Below are 25,281 nucleotides of genomic sequence, written 5' to 3'. Positions count from 1 at the left end.
GGACAAGGACAAAGACAAAGAAAAGCAAGAAGGGGAAATATTTCAGATGAATTTCAAGCAATTTTGGTGGACCATGTGATGACCCACGGCCTCACAATGAGGAAGCTGCACTCTAAAAAAAAAAAAAAAGATGCTGTCTCAATGAGAAAAATGTATGTAACAATTTGCATATATTTTTTGTTATTTCAATTTAGTTATTTCATAATGCCACAAGACTTCTCTAGTTACACAAGTTGAAATAACTTTTCACAGTGAAGTTACAGTAAAATAACTTGAGAAAATCAAGTTACATCACTTTTTCTCATTGAGACAGTGGTTCATTTTTCAGGGCCCAGTTGCTTGCACTGTGTTCCTGCTCCCACAACACCACTGTGTGCATGATACCGTTGCAGCAGGATTGTGCGCGCCTGCCCATCAGGTCGATGTTTTTGTGGTTTGCTCATACGAGCTGTTCCGCTGTGATTCACCTTGATTTGTCCTTATTTGTTGTTTGTGTGAAGGGGCCCTTAGAGTGTGGACAAAGGGTCCACTCAAACCTCAGCCACCACACAGTGGATAGTACAGCAATATCATTGTGATGTCACTATACCATGTATGTAAACTACAGTACTGTAAACACTCGTTTTCATCGTTTTGAATTTGAACTGTACAGTACTCTCTCTTTCTTTAGGTATTTGTAAGAAATTTCTATTTCTTTGTAAAAGCAAAAAAATAAAACCATTCATTAAAACAGAGAAATAACACTTTTGTTGCTAACTACTGTAGCTTTCAGCTCTTGTTTGAGGAAAAGTAAATAAAAAGAATTTGAAAACCTGTAAAGCCTACTTTTAGTACACAAAAAATTCACAAGAGGTATCGATAAGGAATCCGATCGATAAGCGGAATTGATAACTATCGATAAAATCTTATCGATACCCATCCCTAATAAACACAGGGGTGAAGTCGAGGATCATTGACATGCCAGTCTGCAAAATTGGCACTGGCGAGGCGATTTTCAATACACTTGATGAAGTTCTGAGGTATGTTTTATTTTGTTCATTATATTTGATTTATTTTTCATGATTTTATTAATGTATTTCCATTAGTGACACACAGTTCCTGTTTCTGTATAAAAATAACTAAATTTGACACATTCAGTTCTATAAAATTCAGCTTGACGCATGAATACTAGATCTTTATTGTTTGACATTCAACTGTGGAGGAAATACTAATGACCCTGACTTTAATGTCATTGTGGCAACTCATAATATGTGGACAAAAACCCAGTTATGTGATACCGCTATGCGGTTGTGTGTACTGTAATAAAACTGATTTTGGTGCGATTTTTAGGTTATAAGGATTTTGTGTTGATTTTATGGATTTTCTCACTAGGTTATACAGGCTGACCCTCGAAGGGGTTGTATGAAATACTCTGTATATTTGTGTATATGTTTGCTGTATTGTGATATTAGAATCCCAAGAGAAAGGATTTTGGCTGAATAGTACGTTTATGTGTACTATTGTGTTAGTGTGTACTAGTCTGTATCCTAATGGTAAATATTTGAATAATTTCCTCAGAGACTTTTCACCAAGTGGCACTACCAGTCACACTGTATTTATTGAAAGTTGAAATTAGCCATTTTTTTTCCAATGTGCGAGGGCAAATACATGTATAAGTTACAGTTGTCTGTGTATTTTTCTGTGGGGAAAATGCTTAGAGAACATATTTAATATAATATAATTACTATAGTAGAGTGTGGTAGTGATGTTAAGCTCGAGTTAGTCTGCTCGACACAGCATCGAGCTTTTTGAACCAGAAGTGTCAGTGAGCAGCGTTTCGAGCACGCCCCATCACGTGACCACTGCAAGCGAGGCCTCGTTACGTCACACCACGCGTCGAGCTTTGCGGAAAATTCAAATAATCTGGGCGTGTCAATACAACCCGCCAAGTATTTAAATGAGATCTGAATTGCAGCTCAAACCGTGGGTTATTGAGAGGAGGAGATTGCTAGCGACACTGTTATTGCCAATTACCACGTGAATCGGAGCCAAGGAAAGCATTAGTCTATATTTAGGTCTAGTTTAAAGTTCATTTAATACATATACATAGGATCTAACATAGAGACACACACCATACACAACAGGCATCCATTCATATGCAACATTTATTCACACAGTACATCAACATAGGTTATAGGTTAGAATATATATTATAGGTAGATCAGAGACTGAGCTGAGCGACTGAAGAGCTGTGATTTTGTTGAAGTGAAAGGTGCGTGTGTGTGTGCGAGAGAGTGAGTAGTGGTGAGGAAGGGACATGGAGGAGCCAGTTCCAAAAAGAGCACGATCAATTGCTTGGGAGCACTTTAATCTAATAAGCCCCAAAAAGGTCAAGTGCTTGATTTGTGCTCAAGAGTTGAGATACAGTAACAATACGTCTTCAATGCGGTGACACCTGAGGTCCAAACATCCCGAGACATCAATGGCTGCTGCTCCTGGAGCAGGAATCAGGCCATGTAACCTGTATTTTATTCTTTATCTAAGATTAAAACATACTCATAAATAGGGATGGGTATTGATAAGGTTTTATCGATATCGATGCCATTATCGATTCTGCTTATCGATCCGATTCCTTATCGATTCCCTTATCGATACCTCGTGAATTTTGTACTAAAAGTAGGCTTTACAGGTTTTCTATGTATTTCCTTGAGTCTTAAAGTAAATAAATATGAGATTAGTCACTGTATCCTTCATCTCTGGACATAAATAAAAATAAACAAAACTGTGTTTCGCTTTGAAGTTATTAATTCAGACTGAATTCTATCGTTCTATCTTGACTTGTCAGAGAGCCGCGCAATGTTTGGAGCTGTGTGAACAGAACGGAGGATGATACTCGTTTCTTTCTCGCAACAAGACAGGAGTCCCAGTTAGTAACTTTAATCCGCACAAAAGTGAATCACAACTCAAACCCAAAATTACCCCCCAACACCACCTGCACGAAAATGTTTGAATTCTAGAAGCTCTGAAATGCAATCTGGGACTATTCCAGACGATAAACTGGAGTGAGTGCAGCATCCATTTAGATGAGAAAAGAAAAAACAACTTTCCTTATTCGGATTCATTCCAGGAGTATTCTGCTCTTACTAGGATGCAGCAGTTTTCTAGTTTGGCAGATAGTTCTGGAGGAAATCACTGAAGAAATTAAACTGAAAATATGGTTTGACCGAAACAAACTGTCATTAAACTTAAATAAGACAGGGATGAAATGGAGGTGTGCGAGTCACTGGGTGTTCACAGGAAACACTTATTTCTGTATTTATTTATGTTCATTGCTATTATGCATTTTCTGTTGTGTTTCTATTCAGGTTCTTTTTGTCTCTTTCTCTAAAATTGTATATAATAATCATTAGATTATTAATATATAAGCAAACATAAATTTAAGGAATATTACAATTTGAAAACAAATGCACCCGAACGTGATGACAGCTGCAATTGCTAAATGCTAACTTTTAACATTGAAAATGCTATAGACATGCTAACGCGTTAGCATCACTCCCGTTTTTAAGTTATAAAATACATCAATCAACTGTTTCAGAAGACCATAACAGGTCGGTTTAACATAGAAAAGGTAAATAATACTCACAGACGTATGCTCTTTAGGGTTTTAGCGGGGGGAAATTAAGCGAAAGAAAGAAATAAACGAAGCAATCGACCGAAGCATTGCTTCAATCTGCGAACCACGCTTCGATTGGTTCAAGGTTCAAAGCAAAGCCGCGCTGCAGAAAAGTTGATTAAGGACCCGCTGCAGGGTCTGTAATCAATGTAGAGAAATGACCATTTTCCTGACAAACACCCGCCAAAACAACGGCCACTCTGAAGGACCGATAACAGAATCGTTAAGCGCAAAGCTTATTGATGTCGGTGGATCGAATCATTTCTTAACGATACCCGAAAGGAACCGGTTCTCGATACCCATCCCTACATAAACAAAAATAGCTCAGCATGTTATACTGTATTTCCATTAAAGGTAGACAAGCTGATTTGTATGAGGCACTGGTGGACTATGTTGTGGAAGACGCACAACTGTTCAAAAATAGTGGAAAGCAAAGCCTTCAGGGTTTTACTACAGAGGTTTGACCCAACATATGCCCACCTCCAGAGGAGAAGACCCGCTCAAATACTGGGGGACACGAGTCGCAGTCTATCCCAATTTACAGAGAATGGCAAAAAATATGCCAGCGGGTCTTCTCCAAAGCTGGAGAGGTGGTGAGGCAAAAGAGGAGCCGATTAAAGTCCAGCACTGTTGAAATTATTTTTTTGAATATAAATTGTTGAAAGTTGCACAATCACTGTCTCCTATTCCCTGTATTCTAATTTACTAATTACAGTAACATAAGCACCAGTTGCAGAAGCACATGCCTTTCTCACTTTTCCTGTCACATTTTATCCAAATATAGTTTGAGGAATGATAACACAAATCTACATATAGTTTACAATAAAGGCTTTCATAACCATTATGTGTGCATCTGTAGGGACTATTTATTACATTAAAAAGACAATAATACATATGACATTTTTATTATTATTATTCAAGAACAAACCACATCAGTCATGAATTAATGCAAACATTTGTCAGGGCACTCGCTCAAGGTAATTCTCAAAACAATCCAGCAGATGTCACCCTTCAAACTGTATCAAACGCGTCAAAGCAGTGTGTCGATTTTACGTAAGCCAGTTGTGTTGCAGTGGCTCATTGGTTCATGAGGTTTCGAAATTGCCATCACTAGAGTGTGGACGTTTTGGGTGTGGATTTTTTGCTTGTGGACGTTCTGACCTGATACTTCACCTCGTTGAACGTTATGTTCCAGCTTTGACCTCATGAAATATTCGTATCATTGAGCTCATAAACATGAATTATTTGTATATAATTTGGAAGTGGTGGAGTTGGTCTGAAATAAAGTTTAGTGGACAAACCTGCTCTGGATCAGCGAACTTCAGGCTTGAAAACAGCATCCAGGACGTTGACTAGTTTCTTCTTGCTGCTCTGCGATGTTTTTTGTTTCTACCAACTCAAATATCTCGGCATTAGCAGCAGTTAGCCGCTGTTTCAACAACCTTCTCAGCTGTTCCACCTTTTCGCGCTAACTTCGCCTTTTCTTCTTCTTCTTCCGGTTTACTGTCGACCTTTGTGCTTCTGGAGCTCTTCAAAAACATATTCAATGATCACAGAGTGAAGTTTGATCTGTTCAGGGAAGAGTTTCCAGCGTCTCCAGCTAACTAGCTTTAGCCTCTGATGACAAAAAGAAACACTTCTTCTTCGTTGGATTTTAATGGCGGTTGGCAAAGTAACATAGCTGCATTACCGCCACATACTGAGAGCGCGCGCGCGCGTTTTCCTGTAATCCTCACTCTGACCACTAGGGGCGGCATCGCGCCATTTTACTCTTCCTGTTTCCATAATATGAGGCGGGTTTGTACATAGAAGCATAACATTTGGCACATGTCTAGACCATGGGAGTAGTAAAGGAAACAGCTATGGAGCCACTTGAAATAAAGCCTGTGTCAGCTTTGGCTGCCAAAAGGGCGTTGACATAAGAAAATTTATTTTATGATGAAACAATCATTATTAATTAGACAATCCAAATAATACCCTTTAATGCTATACCATGAACATAAAGTGTATAAACACATGACCAAAATGCTGAGTCTACAAAATCTACAAATAACATAGCTTTTTACTGTTTTAGAAGTGTTCATCTTATTCACAGTGATTGTCTTGTAGAAGTCATCATTGTCTTGAAAATGTATATGAAAACAATGCAGTTAACAAATCAAATTATCAGAGTCTCTCTTGGTTGGGCCAAACCACTATTAAGATTTTTAATATTCTGTGCGCATCTGCTCTCTGGCCTCATCACCAAGAAGTGATCACTACATCTAAAGTAGTCCCACAGAAATGAATAACTGCACTGCAAAACAACGCAAGTCATGCGTTGTTTTGCAGTGCAATGTTTTAAGTCACAGAAATGGCAAAAATTTCAACTAAATCATGATTACTTACCCTCTCACTGATGCATGTGTTTGGCTTCACACCATGTTGGACGTCTTCTTGTTTACATCCGAGAAACCTCTAAAGTAGTCTGGCAGCCTTCCCAGAAGCCCATCTTGCAGCAATGACTGCATACCACAGTCAGAAGCTGCAGGCAGTGTGAAATGGACTGCGAAGTCACTCACGCTCGTCCATCATCATTCTCGCTACTCTCACGAGCACCCCAACATGCTGGCAGAACTCACCGGACAGGACCGGAACCAAAACGCCAGCAGCAAATAGGCCGAATGATGACCCCAACCAGGGGAACAGCAGGAGGAGGCAATATGGCCAATGAAAAACAGAAAACCCAGGACAAGGGAAAATCATCACAGAGTCCGGTGGCCGACCATGGTACCTAGGAAACCCCGCGGACAACTCTAAAAATTGGCTTCGCAGCCCAACCCGAAACGAAGAAGGAGCAGGCAGCTGACCCTGCGACCGGTGCAGAAATATGGTGGAGACGGGTGGAGGAACAATAAACTCTCACCAGCACAATCTAGCCGAAGTCTCTCCCGGGAGATGGACATAACATGCCGACGAAAAAGGGTGGAGTCACCCAACTGTCCCAACCACCGAGAGGCGTCGAGGAGTTGGAACTGGAGCTTCCCGGAGCTGACACGCTGAAGTGGTCGGAGCCGGTGATGCCGGCTGCTGTGGTGACATTTCATTTCCTGATGGCCCTGTGCACACAGGGAAGTCAGGCAACAAGAAGATTCTTGTTACGGGAGGCAGAGCTGTAGTTGGAGCCGTAGACACAAACTGAGATGTCTGCAGCTTCCGTGGAGCCGGAGTGGGCATGGCCAGCCTCGGTGCAGCATGCCACAGGGGAGCTGTTCCTCTGGGCTGCTCCTGATCTGCTGGCATCTGCTTCTGCGAACACTGTGGAACTGACGTGGGCAGCTGACTGGGTGTGGTTTGAGCGATGGTCTGAGGAAGCATGATCGCTGCGGCTGATAGCGTGATTACTTGAGGTGGGTGCTGACAGGACTCGTAAAGTTCAGATTCAAAAAGATAGTCCATTGGATCCTCTATATAAGGAGGGATCCAACCTTGCTTGAACACAGTTTTAATGTTTACCTGATCTGGGTAGGCGGACAATATCTCTGGCTCGTCCTGCAGGATCTGGTCTAGAAAAAAATACGACGCCTAGCCTGCCGACCTCGACTGCCCAAAAACTCAAAAAACAGATCTTGGATCTTGAAAAACACAGAGGTTGTGTTCTGTAGTTCGGTTCCTTCTGTTTCTGATGAGGTGTCATCATCAAGGTTGCTCCATTCGGAATCGTCCTCTGCAGGCAGATGGCCAGAAGGCAGGTCCCACTCTGGATGCCTGACCCAGTCTGGGAGCCTCCCGCAGCGAATAGATCATCCAGATCTTGTAGTTCTGGGAAAAACTGGTACAGCCATACATGGGCTTCAATCAAATTCCAGGCCTTATCAAAAAAATCTAATTTTTGCTTTGGGGAGTGGCAGGAGTGGAAACAGTTGGAAAAAAATGACTGAGTTCAGAAAAAATGTCTTTAATGATTGGGAGGCCTGGAGTCATGGCTGGAGGTGAGTCGGCGGCTTCTCGGTGTGGCAAGTTCGTTCTGTCGAGATCTCAGAGCAGCTGAGCACAGCAGATGATAAGAGGCGCAATGCAGACTCTCAAGCAGGTAGAACCCCAATTCCAATGAAGTTGGGACTTGTGTAAAATGTAAATAAAAACAGAATCCAGTGATTTGCAAAACCTCTTCAACCTATATTCAATTGAATACACCACAAAGACAAGATATTTAATGTTCAAACTGGTAAATTTTATTGTTTTTGTGCCAATATTTGCTCATTTTGAAATAGATGCCTGCAACGTTTCAAAAAAGCTGGGACAGTGGTATGTTTACCACTGTGTTACATCACCTTTCCTTCTAACAACACTCAATAAACGTTTGGGAACTGAGGACACTCATTGTTGAAGCTTTGTAGGTGGAATTCTTTCCCATTCTTGCTTGATGTATGACTTCAGTTGTTCAACAGTCCGGGGTCTCCTCTGTCGTATTTTGCGCTTCATAATGTGCCACATTTTCAATGGGCGACAGGTCTGGACTGCAGACAGGCCAGTCTAGTACCTGCACTCTGTTACTACAAAGCCACACTGTTGTAACACATGCAAAATGTGGCTTGGCATTGTCTTGCTGAAATAAGCAGGGACGTCCCTGAAAAAGACGTTGCTTGGATAGCAGCATGTTGCTGCTCCAAAACCTGGATGTACCTTTCAGCATTGATGATGCCATCACAGATGTGTAAGTTGCCCATGCCATGGGCACTAACACACTCCCATACCATCACAGATGCTGGCTTTTGAACTTTGCACTGGTAACAGTCTGGATGGTCTTTTTCCTCTTTTGTCCAGAGGACACGGCGTCCATGAGTTCCAAAAACAATGTGAAACGTGGACTCCTCAGACCACAGCACACTTTTCCACTTTGTTTCTGTCCATTTCAAATGAGCTCGGGCCCAGAGAAGGCGGCGGTGTTTCTGGATGTTGTTGATGTGTGGCTTTCGCTTTGTATGGTAGAGTTTTAACTTGCACTTGTAGATGTAGCAACGAACTGTTAACTGACAATGGTTTTCTGAAGTGTTCCTGAGCCCATGCGGTAAGATGCTTTACACAATGATGTCAGTTTTTAATGCAGTGCTGCCTGAAGGATTGAAGGTCACGGGTATTCAATGTTGGTTTTTGGCCTTGCTGCTTATTTGTAGAAAGTTCTCCAGATTCTCTGAATCTTCTGATTATATTATGGACAGTAGATGATGGAATCACTAAATTCCTTGCAATTGAACATTGAGAGACATTGTTCTTAAACTGTTGGGACTATTTTTTTCACGCAGTTGTTCATAAGTGATGATCCACACCCCATCTTTGCTTGTGAATGACTAAGCCTTTTTGGGGATGCTCCTTTTATACCCAGTCATGACACTCACAATTAGTGTCCTCAGTTCCCAAATGCTTATTGAGTGTTATTAGAAGGAAAGGTGATGTAACACAGTGGTAAACATACCACTGTCCCAGCTTTTTTGAAATATGTTGCAGGCATCCATTTCAAAATGAGCAAATATTTGCACAAAAACAATAAAGTTTATAGGTTTGAACATTAAATATCTTGTTTTTGTGGTGTATTCAGTTGACTATAGGTTGAAGAGGATTTGCAAATCATTGTATTCTGTTTTTATTTACATTTCACACAACGTCCCAACTTCATTGGAATTGGGGTTGTAACCAGACTAAGGTCGAGAGCATGGCAAACAGTAGTAAGTGGGCAGACACAAAACAAGGTCCAAGCACGGTTGGGCACGGTGAGGCAATAAAGTACAAAAACAAGCAACACAGATCGAGAGCAGAAGAGCTGGAACGAAGATATTAATATTAGAATCAATGAACTAGCAATTGCAAACAGAACTCACAGGGCTTAAATGCATGGTGAATACGAGGTCTGTTAGAAAAGTATCGGACCTTTTTATTTTTTGCAAAAACTCGATGGATTTGAATCACGTGTGCTTGCATGAGCTAACCTTGAATCTTTGTGCACATGCGTGAACTTTTTCACGTCTGTCGATTGCGTCATTTCCTGGTAAGCAGCCTTTGTGTTGGATGTGTGTTGTGCGCTCTGCGGATTTTCATTTCAAGGAAAAAGACGGAACGACTGGAGCAGCGCCGCATCAAATTTTGCCAGAAACTGGGCGACAGCCAGGTGGAAACCATTCGGATGATACAGACGGCTTTCGGTGACGATGCTATGAGCATCACACAGATTAAGGAGCGGTACAACTGGTTTAAAGACGTCTGCACAACAGTGGAGAGTGAGCCACACTCCGCTCAGCCATCAACATGCTGAAATGACCAGATCATTTCCAAAGTGAACGCTGTGGTGATGCGGGACCGTCGTGTGACTATCTGAGAAATTGCGGAAGAGGTGGACATCAGCACTTTTTTGGCACATTCCACTGTGACAGAAGATTTGGCCATGAAAAGAGTGGCGGTGAAATTCATGCTGCTGCTGACGGCGGTGAAGGGCAAGAGAGTGTAGTGATGTGAGGGTGTGACAGTGATACAAATGAAACTGGGTGTGAAACATGAGGAACAAAGATGAGGAGGAACTGACAAGGGAGTGCAGTGACATAACCATAAACCATAAAGTAATAATACCAAAATATCCACACCGAGACAAACAAAAAACTCTAGACACAATGGAATCTTAACATTAACAGAATAACAACAACAGGTGGCAAATAGCTAAGACTGAAAAGAAGGTAACAGGTAAATCAAAAGCTATAACTAGGACGGAACTGATGAGTGGAAAACATATAAAACACAAAATAATTAAATTAACACTTCAGTGGTAAACCTGCCAAATAAAAACTGTGACCAAAGCAATCATGAACAAAATCAAAGACAGTGGATTAAAGACAAACAAAACAAGAATGGCACTAAACGTGTGGCTGATGTGTGAAGAACAGAAACAAAACTGTGAAAAACGCAAAATAAACAAATGATCAAAAACCAAGTAAAGGATATCAATACAAAAAGGCTGAAGGAAAATAAAAGGACAAGACATGAGTAGGAGCAAATCCTGACAGGATTGTCTGCTGCACCATGTGAAAAGGGCCAAGCTATCAAGCAGCCATTCATCATAGGTCCCTTCTGCCTAGTGGGAGCATATTTTGATTACCGAGAACCAGGACACTCGGCTGGCAATGAGATACTCAAATGATACTCAGAGTGTACTCAGAAATGCCTTATAATTTCAATACAATTAAAGTATCTTTCCTCTGTATGGATAGAAATTTGTTATATTACAAAATACGATGTATAACCAAAAACACAAATTCAGATAGGCTTCTCAGAGGTTATTCAACATGTTTTATTATGCCTAAAATAAGACTTCTTTGATAAGTTTCAATGGTGCAAAAATAACTTGAAAATCTCTGGAATGAAATAATGACAGAAATAATGTTTCTTCTTGTATTAGAAAAATCGGCCCGTAAGAAAATCATAGCCCTCTTTTCAAGTCTCACTGGACAAATAAATAACTAAAACAATCTGAAATAATATCAGTAAATTCAGCTTGAACAAAAAATAGCTCTCAGGTATTATATCACATGCAGCAGAGTGCTGTAATGGCGGTCGATGTCCATACATCAATGCTCCATCTCCAGGTGGCCTTGGTTGGAAGACTGACGGTGACACACTTGTCTTTCGCTGGATGTCAGATGATCCAGCTCCATCCAGTGCACTGAAAACAGGGCACTGCAAACGCCAGAAGGGTGGTTGCAAGGGTGCGTGCTCTTGCAGCAAAATGAATTTGCTGTGCGTTGACTTTTGCGATGTAAAGTAGTTTTATTTGATAAGAGAATTCACCTTAAATAAAACTGTTTCTAGCAGAAGCTACATCCTTTTCCATTGAAAATTTCTTGATGTAATGTTTTTTCTGCTTATGGTGGGAATAATTTTTTCTTGGAAAATTCTTGTGATTTTGGTGTACCACAATTTTGTCCAGGGGCATTTTGGAGCATATCACTTATTTCAAATAATGTAATGTCCACCTTGCTGCAAGGTAAGGAATTAATGTCTTCTGTCCTACATGATATCACCATTAGGGGCGTCAGAGACATCCAAGCAGGTCGTCTTCTTTTTAGAGCTAACAGTGCCCTGGGAGGAGAGGATGGAGGAACCCGGTGAGAGGAAGAGGGAGAAATACACGGAGCTGGTGGAGGGGTGTCGCAGACGGGGGTGGCGGGTGCAATGCCTGCCCATTGAGGTTGGGGGAAGGGGCTTTGCAGGAAAGTCACTCTGCAAGGCCTACAGCCTCCTGGGCATCACAGGGGCATGCAAGAGGAGAGCTTCTGAGGCTGCTGAGTGAGTCTCACGATGGCTGTGGATCCAGAGGGACAAGCAGTGGACGAGCGCTTCTTGGACACAGTCAACTGATCACTCCCGGTTGGGTCGCCTGGGTGAGGGGGTCTGACGTTGAAAGACCCAAAACCCCCTATGACTCCAGGTACTATCACTGATGACATGTCCAAGAAACTGCATCGCAAGATGTATGCATCAAATGTCTCCTGTCTTTCATGATATCACCACCAAGGGGGCGTCTTTTACCTCCACGTTCCATAATAAGAGGTCTATTAGAAAAGTATCCGACCTTATTATTTTTTTCAAAAACCATATGGATCTGAATCACGTGTGATTACATCAGACATGCTTGAACCCTCGTGGGCATGCGAGAGTTTTTTCACGCCTGTCGGTTACGTCATTCGCCTGTGGGCAGTCTTTGAGTGAGGAGTCGCCCACCCTCTCGTCGATTTTTTCATTGTTTAGGAATGGCTCAGAGACTGCTGCTTTGTTTGATCAAAATTTTTTCAAAACTGTAAGGCACAACTGAGTGGACACCATTCGATAAATTCAGCTGGTTTTCGGTAAAAAATTTAACGGCTGATGAGAGATTTTGGTCTGGTAGTGTCGCCGTAAGGACGGCCCACGGCGCCTGACGGCGACCTGCGCTTCGAGGCGACAGCGTCTCGCCGTTTCAAGTTGAAAACTTCCACATTTCAGGCTCTGTTGACCCAGTAAGTCGTCAGAGAACAGAGAACTTTCAGAAGAAGTCGGCATGAGGAGTTTATTTGGACATTCCATTGTTAACGGACATTTTGTAATGAAAGAACGTGCGGACAGAGTCGCATGTCGGGCCGGACCCGACCGCGGGGGGTCGCGACAGGAAAAACACCTCCGTGTTGGAAACCTTAACGGGCAAGTTGGAACATGCCCAAGCTGTTAAACAATTTCTCAGTTACTCACTTGTTGAAAGCCATCAAAAGCCGCCTGAATTTTACAAATGGTTTTCAACACGGAGGTGTTTTTCCTGTCGCGGCGCACACAGCAAATTCGCCGAGTCGTCACGGAAACGACTCAGCGAATTTGCTTGCACGTCTTTCATTACAAAATGTCCTTTAAACAGTGGAATGTCCGCATAAAGTCCTCATGCCGGCCTCTTCTGAATCTTCTCTGTTCTCTCACGACGTCCTGGGTGAATTAAGCCTTAAATTAGGATGTTTTCAGGTCGAAACAGGCCGACAACGGCGCCTGGAAGCGCTGCGTGATGTCCCGCTCCGTGGGAAGTCCTTACAGCGACAGAAACACCCCATAATCTCTCATCAGCCGTTAAACTTTTCACCGAAAACCAGCTTAATTTCTCGAATAGTGTCCACTCGGATATTCCTCACAGGTCCAGAAAAAATTTTGATAAAGCAACGCGCGCCGTCTCGAGCAGCGTGTGAAACAAAGAAATTCAGCCGAGAGGGCGGGACCACATCTCACTCAAGGCCTGCCCACAGGGAAATGACGTCATCGACGCGTGAAAAAACTCACGCATGCGCAAGCATGATTGGCGTAATCGCACGTCATTCAAATCCATATAGCTTTTTTAAAAAATAAAAAGGTAGGATACTTTTCTGATAGACCTCGTATGTTGATCAGTTGATATATCTTTACACTTAATTGTCACTTTAAAATGTGAATAAATGATATCTATTGATTCTAAATCATCCTTTAGGAACTTTGCAGTTTCTCACAGTCCTCAGATCAAATTCAAGTGAAATTTTCTTGCCCCTTGAAAGTCACCACAAACTCAAAAACTAAGTCCTGGACAGATTTTGCCCTGTGGTCAACTGATGGAAACTAAAAAAAAAAAAACTGTTTTCTGTCATATCTATAATTTATTTGCTACAAGGTAAGAAGCTCTGTGAACATTATCTCAACACCACATCAGTCCAAGAACTGATCTCCAGTCTGCTTCTTTACTCTGACTGTTGATTTGTAAATAACCCCAGTAGAAATTTAAATATCACCAACGTTTGTTGTAAATAATCAGAACATGTAATAATGATTTAATAACAGCACAATGCAACTTTAAGTTTTAGAAAAAAAAACATGTTTGAGTTGATTTAGAGTGATACTACAGTTTCAACATTAATACCATTAATTTATTTTAATCATTTAAATAAATTGATTTTTCTAATATGATCCAAAGGTCAAAGGTGAGCAGCCCCCACAAAGGCTTGATTGATATCATTTTAATAAGATGTCATAGAGCCGCATCAACGTAATGCAGAAGTGTTTTACAGAATGACAACAGAACACAGCTGACACATTATGGTGGATGTGTCTGTCCATACAGAGGAGGAGGAGCCAACATCCAGCTGACTGAGGTCACGTTTTGGACCTGATCAGGGCTTTGATTCCATTTTTCCTCCTTTCTTTTGCTCACCATCTGCCCCAGCTTTGTTTTATTAGTTATTTTCATCATGTGATTCTTCTCTGTTCTATTTTGCTTTGGTTTCTTTGTTACTTTTATACTTTGGCCATAGTTCAGTTCCATTCTAGTTTTGTTCTGTCAGTTTGTGTTTTCATTGTTGATCATTAGTTTATCACTTTTTTATTTTATTCATCTCTTTTGTGATATCAGTTATGCTGTAATGTTGGTTTTTGTTTTCTGTTACCATGTCTCTGTTTTTCTTATAGTTTGCATAACCACTTTGTTTCCTTAGTCAGTTCCTGTTTAGTTTTGCTTTAGTATTTATTTTTCCATTTATTCTCCGATCAGTTCTCATGTAGTTTTTCTTCTGTACTTATATCTTGGTTTGCTTTTAGTTCTCATGATTCATGCTCCGTCTTGCCCTCTTCATAGTTATATTCTGGCCTAGGTTTCTGTTTGATCTCTGTTCTCAGTTTTTCCTTGACCCCATTTGTTTGTGGTCACTCCACCCTTCACCTGCCATTGTGTCTGTCTTTCACTTAGTTTTTCTGCTTTATGTTTCTATTCACCCACTCGACACCTGCTCACGTGTCTTTGTCTCTTACATCACTCTACTTTGTGCACTCCCTTCCTCACTATCTTGTCCATGTATAATCTTTCCATGTATAATCTCCTCCAGCCACACCCCCTTTCTAGATCATTCACCTCAAGTGCACCTTGTTAACGCCTGTCTATTCAAACTCCGCCCAGCCACCTCACCGCTGCCAGTTTGTATACATCCTAGCTCTTGTATTCAGCCGTTTTGCCCAGCCATGTTTTTGAAATCTGCTGTTTTTTGATGCCTTTTTCCTAATCCCTGAAAACCGTTTGCTCGTGCCACTAACCCCTGCTTGATTATACCTGCATGTTTGCCTAGTAACGTTTGCACCTTCGCTCTGCTGACTGACAACCTGTGTACCGAACCTGAAATAAAGATGACGACTTTCTTTACACCTAAGCCCGGTCTGGGAGTCTGCATCAAGGGTCCACCCTCTGCGGGTGCCTAGCGCCCTCCCGACATAACTGAAGCTGTCAGAAACGTGGATCAGAGCAGCCGAATGGCAGTGTTGTAAATCTGGACACCCTGGTGTCCTCAGTTCATGTCCGTCTCTTCTATCATGTTGATCTTCCAGAATTTTTGCTGCCAAATTGTCTTCATGACAGAATCAGAAATGCCACTGATTCAGGAAAAATGTTCATCTTTTAGACACTCCTCGTTCCACCTCCACCATCGACTTGTCACCGCTGATGGTTTGACCTCTGACCTTACAGGTATAGCAGCAGACATCATGAGCTGGTTCTAGTTAATAACCAGAGCTCACCTGGGTTTATTCTACAAACTATTTCCCCGCACTATGCAGGCGAGGTAAATTATGACATACTCCAAATAAAATTCTTTACCAACGGCTGTAAATAGACTTTTGAATGAAACCTTAAGTGCCAACTGAAATGTTGACAGTAGTGTGTCAACTGTATCAGGGGACAAAAATTTGCTGGAAATATTTTTGCAAGAAGTTGAGGTTCTCCTCCAAAACACTGAGTTGAAATTTTCTTGAAAGCAGTCTTGTTTTGATGAATTATTTTACTCTCAAAAACTATGCAATTCAGGAACATGCTCAACTTTGGGTGAATATCATGTTTTTCATGACCAGCCATTGGTTTGAAATGGTTGGTTCATTCCAATTTCACAATTCTGCAATTAAGAACAAAGCTATGATGAATCAAACAAAACCATCAGAATTAGTGTTATCAAAAACTGGAGAGAAAAAAGTTATTGGTTCACTTAATTTTGTGTATTATACAAACAGTATCTGCTTACCAAAAAAAACAAAAAAAACACACAACAACAAAAATCAAACTAACCTGAATCAAAAGTAATCACACATGAAAGAAGAAACATTTTGGGTAAATTTCACCCAAAGAAGTCCATATTTTCTTTTAAAATTTATAATTTCATATTTGCACAAGGATTAATTGTGAACAGTGTTAAGATCAAAAGAGGTTAATGAGTACTCATTTTTTAACCCAGCTCCAGGATGACCAAAGACAGTCTGGAGTTACCTGTAAGTGCTGTGACAGTTAGAAGATGCCTGTGTGAAGCTAATTTACCTGTAAGTAGGGATGGGTATTGATAAGATTTGTGGATATCGATGCCATTATCGATTCTGCTTATCGGTCTGATTCCTTATCGATACCTCGTTAATTTTGTACTAAAAGTAGGCTTTACAGGATTTCTATGCATTTCATTGAGTCTTAAAATAAATAAATATGAAATTGGTCACTGTATCCTTGATCTCTGGACATAAATAAAAATAAACAAAACGGTGTTTCACTTTGAAGTTATTAATTCAGACTGGACTCATCATTCTAACTTGACTCAGCAGAGAGCCGCGCAACGTTTGGAGCTGTGTGAACAGAACGGAGGATGATTCTCATTTCTTTCTCGCAACAAGACAGACAGGAGTCCCAGTTAGTAACTTTAATCCGCACAAAAGTGACTCACGATTGACATATTCAGGGATGAAAGTGGTGAAAAACAAAAAAAGCTGAAACTGTCATTAAACTTAAATAAGACAGGGATGAAATGGAGGTGTAAGAGTCACTAGGTGTTCACAGGAAACATTTATTTCTGTATATATTTATTTATTCATGTATGTTCATTGTTAGTTTTTATATTTTGTTGTGTTTCTATTCAGGTTCTTTTTGTCTCTTTCTCTAAAATTGTATACAATAAGTATATATTGTATATAATAATCATTAGATTATTAATATATAAACAAAAATTTAAGAAATATTACAATTTGAAAACAAATGCACCCGAACGTGATGATAGCTGCAACTGCTTAATGCTAACTTTTAACACTGAAAATGCCATAGACATGCTAACACGTTAGCATCGCTCCCGTTTTTAAGTTATAAAATACATCAACTGTTTCAGAAGACCATAACAGGTAGGTTTAACATTGAAAAGGTAAATACTCACAGATGTATGCTCTTTAGGGTTTTAGCAGAGGAAAATTAAGCGAAAGAAAGAAAGAATAAACAAAGTAATAGATCGAAGCATTGCTTCAATCTGCGAACCACTGCTTCAATTGGTTCAAGGTTCAAAGCAAAGCAGAAAAATTGATTACGGACCCGCTGCAGGGTCCGTAATCATCGTAGAGAAATTATCATTTTCCTGATAAACACCCCCCAAAACAACGGCCACTCTGAAGGACCGATAACAGAATCATTAGCACAAAGCTTATTGATGTCGGTGGATCGAATCATTTCTTAACAATACCCGAAAGGAACCGGTTCTCGATACCCATCCCTACCTGTAAATGCTGTGACAGAAGACGCCTGTGTGAAGCTAGTTTATTTGCAAGAATCCCCCACAAAGTCTCTCTGTTAAATAAAAGACGTGCAGAAGAGGTTACAATTTGCCAAAGAGCCTAAAGAGAAATGGAGGAATATTTTGTGGCCTGATGAGAGTAAAATTGTTCTTTTTGGGTCCAAGAGCAACAGACAGTTTGTGAGACGACCCCCAAACTCTGAATTCAAGCCACAGTTCACAGTGAAGACAGTGAAGCATGGTGGTGCAAGCATCATGATATGGGCATGTTTCTCCTACTATGGCGTTAGGCCTATATATCGCATACCAGGTATCATGGATCAGTTTGGATATGTCAAAATACTTGAAGAGGTCATGTTGCCCTTGAAATGGGTGTTTCAACAAGACAATGACCCCAAGCACACTAGTAGACAAGCAAAATCTTGGTTCCAAACCAACAAAATTAATGCCTCGCAGATGTGAAGAAATCATGAAAAACTGGTTATACAACTAAATACTAGTTTAGTGATTCACAGGATTGCTAAAAAGCAGATTGAACATAATAGTTCTGAGTTTGTAGCATCAACAGCAGATGCTACTATTATTGTGAACACCCCCTTTTCTACTTTTCTTTTTTTTTTTCCTAATAGCCCAATTTCATAGCTTTAAGAGTGTGCATATCATGAATGCTTGGTCTTGTTGGATTTGTGAGAATCTATTGGTACCTTGGTTCCCATGTAACAATAAGAAATATACTCAAAACCTGGATTAATCTTTTTAGTCACATAGCACTACTATTATTCTGAACACTACTGTATTTCACTCTGGCATATTACATTGCCCACAGCAGTACCCACTTTTCCTCCTCCATCCTCTGACTTCTTTCAAACTCTGTTTCCCTTCCTCGAGCAACTGCTGATCATTCATTGCTTTTTCTTGGGCTTCCTCCTTTACTTTGTTTTTTTTTGCTGTTAAATATTTAGGCATTTGAGATGAAATCGACTATACGTTTGCAGGTGTGGCGTCTTCTTTGTTATCTGCTGGTAGATCTTCTTTTATCCTTTCCTCAAATACTACCCTGTCCCACTTCACATAATTTGAGTAAGCAAACAAGTGTAAGATTTTTTTCTTCTCCTCAATGGATCAATTTACAGTGATGCATTCTGGCGAGTTTCTTCTGGCCCTTTGAGGCTGTTGTTGGAATTTAAGGTTGAAGGTTAAGAATCAGTAGTCTGGTGATCTGATGGGTTATCCAGCTGAGTGCTGGCACAGGAGAGACAACTCCCTGCAGCACTGTGCGTTCAGGTTGTGCTTACGTCCAAATCTTCAACCACATTCACAACACCCAAATCATGTTTATCTCTCTTTTTTTCCCTTCCAAATTTTCTCTTGAATTTCATTTTAATAGAATGCAACAGGCCCCAGACCTGGGGTCTATAGTTGCACCTTAAACATTACTGGCATTGTATCTGAGGGCTCTCTTCAAGATGGTGATTGTTCTCTTAATTGCTGATATCTGCACCTCGTCTGCAGTTGGGTGACCATGGGATTTCCTCAAGGTATTTCTTCGGGTGTTTCTTCATCAGTCCTTTTGCTCCCACCACAACTGGGATGATATCCATTTCTTTCAATGACCATGTTGTTTGTAGGTCATTTTTCAGGTCTTGGTATTTTGTGATCTTTCCTCTTTCAGCTTGATTCAGGCCATAGTCATTGGGGCTGTCACATTGATGATTTTGGCTGTTTTCTCTTGCTTGTTCCAGATGACAATATCAGGTTTTATTGCACCTCTTCCGATATGTCTTCCTGCTGGGATCTCTTTGTCGTAGAAGATAGTTACTTTTCCGTCGAACAAGACTGGTGCTGGCTCATGCTCCCAGACGTTTTCCTTTACTTCCATCTCCAGTTCTTTGCACACTTTCCAGTGGAAATATTGATATAGATCTTCTTGTGTCGGGATGTATAATGTCCATCTGCCATGAGGATCTGACATGCTGATATTAGATGGTTTTACACTCAATAGCTGTATCAAATCAAATCAATTTTATTTATATAGCGCCAAATCACAACAAACAGTTGCCCTAAGGCGCTTTATAATGTAAGGCAAAAGCCATACAATAATTACAGAAAAACCCCAACGGTCAAACGACCCCCTATGAGCAAGCACTTGGCGACAGTGGAAAGGAAAAACTCCCTTTTAACAGGAAGGAACCTCCAGCAGAACCAGGCTCAGGGAGGGGCAGTCTTCTGCTGGGACTGGTTGGGGCTGAGGGGAGAGAATCAGGAAAAGACATGCTGTGGAAGTATGACAGAGTCAACATTCATCATTTTGTGAAATTCCTGCCATGTTTTTGAAAACATTTGTTAAAAGTCCCTAATCTTGTGATCCAATTAATTTCAACTTATTTTCATTTATATAGCTCCAAATCACAACAAGGTTGCCTCAAGGCACTTCACACCAGTAATGTCTAACCTTACGAACCCCCAGAGCAACAGTGGTAAGGAAAAACTCCCTCTGAGGAAGAAACCTCAAGCAGACCAGACTCAAAGGGGTGACCCTTTGCTTGGGCCATGCTACCTTCACAAATTACAAAACAATTCACAAAACGAAGATACATGAAATGTTGCCAGTGCACAGGACAGGAGGGCTTCCGGAACACATATCACACTCATCTCTGGATGGAGCCGCACCTCAAACAGAGAGCAAAGGAAAAAAAAAAAAAGCAGAACCAAGCATCAGAAAGACAACAAATACAGTGTAATTTGTCAACATTAAGCAACAACAAAAACAGAAGAAATACTAAGGTGATCACCGGCCACTAGCCCTACGCTTCACGAAAAGACCCAGAATTTAGATAAAGTTGAGGCCGCGGCACGATCCGTTTCCTAATAAAAATTAAAAACGTAAAAAGCATAGTAACATACTATTACCCCATCCCCGTAGAGACGGTGCCTGCTCCCAGACTACCAATAACCAGCAAAAGTCTATTTAAGCATAAAAATTCAAAAAGAAAAAATAATATAGCACCTTCAACTGCACCACAGACTAAAACAGTTAAATGTGGTCTATTAAACATTAGGTCTCTCTCTTCTAAGTCCCTGTTGGTAAATGATATAATAATTGATCAACATATTGATTTATTCTGCCTTACAGAAACCTGGTTACAGCAGGATGAATTTGTTAGTTTAAATGAGTCAACACCCCCGAGTCACACTAACTGTCAGAATGCTCGTAGCACGGGCCGGGGCGGAGGATTAGCAGCAATCTTCCATTCCAGCTTATTAATTAATCAAAAACCCAGACAGAGCTTTAATTCATTTGAAAGCTTGTCTCTTAGTCTTGTCCATCCAAATTGGAAGTCCCAAAAAACAGTTTTATTTGTTATTATCTATCGTCCACCTGGTCATTACTGTGAGTTTCTCTGTGAATTTTCAGACCTTTTGTCTGACTTAGTGCTTAGCTCAGATAAAATAATTATAGTGGGCGATTTTAACATCCACACAGATGCTGAGAATGACAGCCTCAACACTGCATTTAATCTATTATTAGACTCTATTGGCTTTGCTCAAAAAGTAAATGAGTCCACCCACCACTTTAATCATATCTTAGATCTTGTTCTGACTTATGGTATGGAAATAGAAGACTTAACAGTATTCCCTGAAAACTCCCTTCTGTCTGATCATTTCTTAATAACATTTACATTTACTCTGATGGACTACCCAGCAGTAGGGAATAAGTTTCATTACACTAGAAGTCTTTCAGAAAGCGCTGTAACTAGGTTTAAGGATATGATTCCTTCTTTATGTTCTCTAATGCCATATAACAACACAGTGCAGAGTAGCTACCTAAACTCTGTAAGGGAGATAGAGTATCTCATCAATAGTTTTACATCCTCATTGAAGACAACTTTGGATGCTGTAGCTCCTCTGAAAAAGAGAGCTTTAAATCAGAAGTGTCTGACTCCGTGGTATAACTCACAAACTCGTAGCTTAAAGCAGATAACCCGTAAGTTGGAGAGGAAATGGCGTCTCACTAATTTAGAAGATCTTCACTTAGCCTGGAAAAAGAGTCTGTTACTCTATAAAAAAGCCCTCCGTAAAGCTAGGACATCTTTCTACTCATCACTAATTGAAGAAAATAAGAACAACCCCAGGTTTCTTTTCAGCACTGTAGCCAGGCTGACAAAGAGTCAGAGCTCTATTGAGCTGAGTATTCCATTAACTTTAACTAGTAATGACTTCATGACTTTCTTTGCTAACAAAATTTTAACTATTAGAGAAAAAATTACTCATAACCATCCCAAAGACGTATCGTTATCTTTGGCTGCTTTCAGTGATGCCGGTATTTGGTTAGACTCTTTCTCTCCGATTGTTCTGTCTGAGTTATTTTCATTAGTTACTTCATCCAAACCATCAACATGTTTATTAGACCCCATTCCTACCAGGCTGCTCAAGGAAGCCCTACCATTATTTAATGCTTCGATCTTAAATATGATCAATCTATCTTTGTTAGTTGGCTATGTACCACAGGCTTTTAAGGTGGCAGTAATTAAACCATTACTTAAAAAGCCATCACTTGACCCAGCTATCTTAGCTAATTATAGGCCAATCTCCAACCTTCCTTTTCTCTCAAAAATTCTTGAAAGGGTAGTTGTAAAACAGCTAACTGATCATCTGCAGAGGAATGGTCTATTTGAAGAGTTTCAGTCAGGTTTTAGAATTCATCATAGTACAGAAACAGCATTAGTGAAGGTTACAAATGATCTTCTTATGGCCTCGGACAGTGGACTCATCTCTGTGCTTGTTCTGTTAGACCTCAGTGCTGCTTTTGATACTGTTGACCATAAAATTTTATTACAGAGATTAGAGCATGCCATAGGTATTAAAGGCACTGCGCTGCGGTGGTTTGAATCATATTTGTCTAATAGATTACAATTTGTTCATGTAAATGGGGAATCTTCTTCACAGACTAAAGTTAATTATGGAGTTCCACAAGGTTCTGTGCTAGGACCAATTTTATTCACTTTATATATGCTTCCCTTAGGCAGTATTATTAGACGGTATTGCTTAAATTTTCATTGTTACGCAGATGATACCCAGCTTTATCTATCCATGAAGCCAGAGGACACACACCAATTAGCTAAACTGCAGGATTGTCTTACAGACATAAAGACATGGATGACCTCTAATTTCCTGCTTTTAAACTCAGATAAAACTGAAGTTATTGTACTTGGCCCCACAAATCTTAGAAACATGGTGTCTAACCAGATCCTTACTCTGGATGGCATTACCCTGACCTCTAGTAATACTGTGAGAAATCTTGGAGTCATTTTTGATCAGGATATGTCATTCAAAGCGCATATTAAACAAATATGTAGGACTGCTTTTTTGCATTTACGCAATATCTCTAAAATTAGAAAGGTCTTGTCTCAGAGTGATGCTGAAAAACTAATTCATGCATTTATTTCCTCTAGGCTGGACTATTGTAATTCATTATTATCAGGTTGTCCTAAAAGTTCCCTAAAAAGCCTTCAGTTAATTCAAAATGCTGCAGCTAGAGTACTGACGGGGACTGGAAGGAGAGAGCATATCTCACCCATATTGGCCTCTCTTCATTGGCTTCCTGTTAATTCTAGAATAGAATTTAAAATTCTTCTTCTTACTTATAAGGTTTTGAATAATCAGGTCCCATCTTATCTTAGGGACCTCGTAGTACCATATCACCCCAATAGAGCGCTTCGCTCTCAGACTGCAGGCTTACTTGTAGTTCCTAGGGTTTGTAAGAGTAGAATGGGAGGCAGAGCCTTCAGCTTTCAGGCTCCTCTCCTGTGGAACCAGCTCCCAATTCAGATCAGGGAGACAGACACCCTCTCTACTTTTAAGATTAGGCTTAAAACTTTCCTTTTTGCTAAAGCTTATAGTTGGGGCTTGATCAGGTGACCCTGAACCATCCCTTAGTTATGCTGCTATAGACGTAGACTGCTGGGGGGTTCCCATGATGCACTGTTTCTTTCTCTTTTTGCTCTGTATGCACCACTCTGCATTTAATCATTAGTGATCAATCTCTGCTCCCCTCCACAGCATGTCTTTTTCCTGGTTCTCTCCCTCAGCCCCAACCAGTCCCAGCAGAAGACTGCCCCTCCCTGAGCCTGGTTCTGCTGGAGGTTTCTTCCTGTTAAAAGGGAGTTTTTCCTTCCCACTGTAGCCAAGTGCTTGCTCACAGGGGGTCGTTTTGACCGTTGGGGTTTTACATAATTATTGTATGGCCTTGCCTTACAATATAAAGCGCCTTGGGGCAACTGTTTGTTGTGATTTGGCGCTATATAAAAAAAAATGATTGATTGATTGACTATGCCAATATGCTAGCCATACGAAAGGGAAAATAAGTGCGTCTTAAGTCTGGCCTTGAAAGTCTCTACAGAATCTGACTTTTATTGATGCAAGGAGATCATTCCACAGAACAGGGGCACAATAACAGAAAGCTCTGTAACCCGCAGACTTTATATTCACCCCAGGGACACCAAGTAGTCCTGCACCCTGAGAAGACAAAGCCTGGGAGGGTACGTAGAGTTGAATTAGGTCGGCTAGGTAGGGAGGTGCCAGTCCATGAACAATTTTATAGGCTAGTAGCAGAACCTTAAAATCTGATCTCACAGTGACAGGAAGCCAGTGAAGAGATGCCAAAATGGGTGTAATGTGCTCAAAGTTTTTGCTTCGTGTCAAACGTCTGGCTGCAGCATTTTGAACCAATTGGAGACCCCTAATGCTGGACTGCGGTAAACCAGAAAATAGAATATTGCAGTAGTCCAATCCACATGAGACAAACCCATGAATCAGGCTCTCAGCATCTGCCATAGAGAGAATGGGACGAATCTTTGCTATATCTCACAGGTGGAAAAAAGCAGTCATAATATTTCTAATATGGCGGTCAAAGGACAACATAGGATCAAAAGTTACCCCAAGGTTCCTGACTTTGTCAGTGTGATGTATGACACACAAGCCTAGGCCAAGCGTGAACTAGTCAAATTGATGCAGATGTCTCACTGGACCAAGAACCATCATTTCAGTCTTATCTCTTATCAGTCTTAGTTTAAAAGTAGGAAGTTGCGAGACATCCAGCTTCTCACTGATGCAAGGCAATCTTCTAAGGATTTTAGGACTGCAGCTATTGAATATTTTTGGAATAGAGTATTCTATCGATTAATCGAGTAATCGGATAAAAAAGTACTTTTGTATTTTTAAACAATATCAGTAGTGGCAGGGCTCTCCCTAAGTAATGGCACAATGTCGCTGTGCCATCACGCAGATTTTTAAGTTTAGGATGTTCCCTCTCTCTCTGTTTTCCCAGGTAATTATTTATTTTTTCACATTATTAAGAGTTTTGGAGCTTTGCCAAACCATAAGCCCAGGCGCTCTGTGAAATCTTCAGTCTGTGGACAGAACATTTTTTTTTCTTTTTCTTATTGCACATTTCATTTACACTTTTTATTACTGTGATTTATTCAGTGTTTAGTGTATATTTATATGTTCCATACAGAGCAGCTCAAACCGAAGTCAAATTCCTTGTTTTCT

General features: G+C 40.6%; 1 long non-coding RNA gene across 1 annotated transcript; it reads left to right on the top strand.

Annotated features, from left to right (window-relative positions):
* Nucleotides 1–10,752: 10,752 nt before the first annotated feature.
* LOC117530341 lies at nt 10,753–24,996 on the top strand. The gene is made up of 3 exons (XR_004566330.1): nt 10,753–10,827; nt 12,894–12,903; nt 24,984–24,996. It is a non-coding gene; the product is annotated as an uncharacterized LOC117530341 (long non-coding RNA).
* The last annotated feature ends 285 nt before the right edge of the window (nt 24,997–25,281 follow it).

Source organism: Thalassophryne amazonica, chromosome 18 (genome assembly GCF_902500255.1).
Source record: "Thalassophryne amazonica chromosome 18, fThaAma1.1, whole genome shotgun sequence".
Classification (NCBI taxonomy): Eukaryota; Metazoa; Chordata; class Actinopteri; order Batrachoidiformes; family Batrachoididae; genus Thalassophryne; species Thalassophryne amazonica.
The sequence above is the reverse complement of the archived record's forward strand: the minus strand, read 5'-3'. Positions and strand labels throughout refer to the sequence as shown.